This window comes from Gymnogyps californianus, chromosome 14 (genome assembly GCF_018139145.2).
Source record: "Gymnogyps californianus isolate 813 chromosome 14, ASM1813914v2, whole genome shotgun sequence".
NCBI lineage: Eukaryota > Metazoa > Chordata > Aves > Accipitriformes > Cathartidae > Gymnogyps > Gymnogyps californianus.
In genome coordinates, this window is record NC_059484.1 from 9,052,636 (window position 1) to 9,056,607 (window position 3,972).

A 3,972-nucleotide genomic window follows, 5' to 3' on the forward strand; every position below is an offset into this window, starting at 1 on the left:
AGAGACTGGTAAGTATTGAGAGTCTGTGGGTTGTAGACTTTTTTCTTTAAAGCATAAAGGAATGCATTAATTCCCTCAGGTCTTTTATTTTTAATTCAATAATACTTGTGTTACAGAAATAAGATTATGAAACCTCACTAAAATATAAACTTGTAGTATTTATGTCCAAATAGCTTCCACCAGCTCTGAACAAGAGGTCTCAACACCCTGGATAAAAGGAAGCAAAGCAAATGCTCTAATATTAGTTTAAGAAACAATAGTCTCTTAACTTTGTAAACTTTTCAGTAGTGTGCTATATGTAATGTAGTGTGCTATTTCATTTCAAATTTGATCAAGACTAGAACAGTGTTTTTATTGATGGCTGCTCAGCATATCTAGCTTCTAATTATTGTGCTTTGGTTTTCAGTTTAGATATCCTTGAGTGCCTCAAACTCTAAAATTTCTCATATGTAGCAGTGGAGAGAGAAAGAAATAAAACCATCAAACTACCTTCAGAGATCTAAGTATAACTGATCTATGTGCTAAGTTACTGGGTTTCTATTAAGGAAAAAAAGAGGATGTTTTTGGTTTCTGCTGTATATTTTGTAACCACCCAACCATTCATATACTATGACTGTTTATACGTAAGTTTAAATGACAGTTAAATGAAACTGCCCTGCCCAAATTCTTTAATTCACTTTAGTCCCTCTTGTGTCCTTTTTGCAGTCTTCTCTTATTGCCAGTAAATGCGTGCCCCCCGCCTCTGGGTGAGGGGGGGCAGGAACAAGCATTACTAGACTTGAATCCTGCTATTGAATGAACTACTGTTTCCCTTTTTTTGTTTTCAGAGGAGGCATTGCTTGCCTACTTTCGTCATATTTTGGGGTCTAAATTTTTTTGAATGCGGCTGTTGACACATCTAAAATCCACACTGATTGCCAAGAAGAGGTTCTGTCCCTGTTTTGCACAGCTGTTACCAACTGTTCTATGTTCAGCAATAGCATCAGTGGCACTGGTTCCTCTCCTTCAGCAACCCAGCTTAAATTCAGTCTGTCCTGCATGTGTTCCTGTCACTGGGTCATTCTTTTCCTGCTGTATGCTGCTTTTTCCTGCTTTTCTTTTTTTTTCTGTACTGAAAGAATCTTACAAGAATGTAATGTGCCAGACTGGGTAGATTGTACGAGGTATTAGCCAATAGATGTTCCTGCTGTCTTTGCTGTAGGTAGCAGTGATGATGTGAGAAGTTAGCTGAGGGATGAAGAGAAACAGGACTTGGACAGAGCAGTTATTTGATTTTGTAGTCATGAGAGTTGCTTCTAATATGCAAGAGGAAAAGCTAAACAGGAACATTTCCTGGAGCCATTTCACAGCTGGAGTAAATAAGAGTAACATCAGACTAAATGTGAATGCTACTGCATGCATTTGCTGTATGATCCTTCAAAAGAGATGGTCTCGGTGCTTCCTTGTTGTTGTGGTTTAACCCCAGCCAACATGGCTTCACTAAGGGCAAATCATGCCTGGCAAATTTGGTGGCCTTTCACGATGGGGTTACAGCGTTGGTGGGTAAGAGCAACGAACGTCATCCACCTGGACTTGGGCAAAGCACTTGACACTGTCCCGCACAACATCCTTGACTCTAAATTGGAGAGGCATGGATTTGACAGATGGACCACTCGCTGGATAAGGAATTGGCTGGATGGTCGCACTCAAAGAGTTGTGGTCAACGGCTCGATGTCTGAGTGGAGAGCAGTGAGGAGTGGCCTTCCTCAGGGGTCGGTATTGGGACCAGCGCTGTTTAACATCTTTGTCGGCAACATGGACAGTGGGATTGAGGGCACCGTCAGCAAGTTTGCCGACGACACCAAGCTGCGTGGTGTGATCGACACGCTGGAGGGAAGGGATGCCATCCAGAGGGACCTTGACAGGCTTGAGAGGTAGGCCCATGTGAACCTCACGAAGTTCAACAAAGCCAAGTGCAAGGTCCTGCAAATGGGTCGGGGCAATCCCAAGCACAAATACAGGCTGGGCGATGAGTGGATTGAGAGCAGCCCTGAGGAGAAGGACTTGGGGATGCTGGTTGACAAGAAGCTCAAGATGATCGGGCAATGTGCGCTTGCAGCCCAGAAAGCCAACTGTATCCTGGGCTGCATCAAAAGAAGCATGACCAGCAGGTCAAGGGAGGTGATTCTCTCTTTCTACTCTGCTCTCGTGAGACCCCACCTGGAGTACTGTGTTCAGCTCTGGGGCCCCCAACATAAGAAGGACATGGACCTGTTGGAGTGGGTCCAGAGGAGGGCCACAAAGATGATCAGAGGCCTGGAGCACCTCTCCTATGAAGAAAGGCTGAGAGAGTTGGGGTTGTTCAGCCTGGAGAAGAGAAGGCTCCAGGGAGACCTTATAGCAGCCTTCCAGTACCTAAAGGGGGCCTGCAAGAAAGCTGGAGAGGGACTTTTTTACAAGGGCATGTAGTGATAGGACAAGGGGGAATGGCTTTAAACTGGAAGAGGGTAGATTTAGATTAGATATATGGAAGTATTCTTCGCTGTGAGGGTGGTGAGGCACTGGAGCAGGTTGCCCAGAGAGGTTGTGGCTGCCCCCTCTGTGGAAGTGTTGAAGGCCAGGTTGGATGGGGCTTTGAGCAACATGGTCTAGTGGAAGGTGTCCCTGCCCATGGCAAGGGGCTTGGAACTAGATGATCTTTAAGGTCCCTTCCAATCCAAACCATTCTATGAACTAAGCACCACACAGCTGCTTGCTTACTCCTCCCTGGTGGGATGGGGGAGAGAATCGGAAGAGTAAAAGTGAGAAAACTCATGGGTTGAGATAAAGACAGTTGAAGTACAGCAAAAGCCATACATGCAAGCAAAGCCAAACAAGGAATTCATTCACTGCTTCCCATCGGCAGGCAAATGTTTAGCCATCTCCGGAAAAGCAGGGCTCCATCACACATAATGGTTACTTGGGAAGACAAATGCTGTCACTCTGAACACCCCCCCCCCCCCCTTCCTTCTTCTTCCCCCAGCTTTATATGCTGAGCATATATAGCTACTATGCATATACTGCTGAGCATGTACTAGCTACTATGAAGAAAATTAACTCTATCCTAGCCAAAACCAGCATATTCTCCACCCCTTATTCCATACCATTTATGTCATGCTTGGGTCTCACACTATCCATTCTCATTACCCACCACCAGCTCTCCCATCCTTTGGTATAATACATAGATATCATTCCCTTAGTCTATGGCCCAGCCCTATGAAATGTCCACAAAATGTCAATTGAGTTCATTTAGTCCATGACTTTGGGCTCCATCTGTTATGGCGGTCAGTCAGGACAGGAGATGTGGTGTGTTGCATGGAGTTATTGGGCACCGAAGCCAGGTCAGGTCAGATCACTGCTGCACTTGCACTGTTTCTTGTCAGGCTTGTTCTCCATTGGGAGGGGTATAATTTTTTATGTGTGCAAAGCGACTTCAGAGTCTCACTGTGGCCTGCGAGCTGTTTTAATCCACAACACCTCAGGGGTACGCTGCCACACGTGTGGTTGCTGTTGTCGTGCCAGAACTCCTCACCAATCTTTCAGGGTTTCCTCACTTCCTTCTCTTTCCAAATACCCAATTTATGTCCCTGTACCTCAGCTAGCATTTAGTGCTCTCAGGGGTCTGACCTGGGGATCTCTGCCCTGTCCCCGGGCCTGCGGACACACGTCCTGCCAGCTGCCGCAGGCTGAGGGGAGACCATGGCGGCCGAGGCTCTGACCGGCCGCGCTAGGACCCGCTCCGCGGGCTGCACTGTAGCCACCACCGATATGGCGGCCCCCTGAAGATGGCGGACGCGACGCCGCTCTCAAGATGTCGGCAGTAAAGCCCCGCCCCTCTCTGTCCTCAAGATGGCGGCGGGGCGGGGCGTCCCGGCTCCCGCCCCCTGCCGGCGCCGGAAGTGGGACCGGAAGCGCGGCGGCGCTGGCGGAAGGGGACGCGCAGGAAACGGCTGC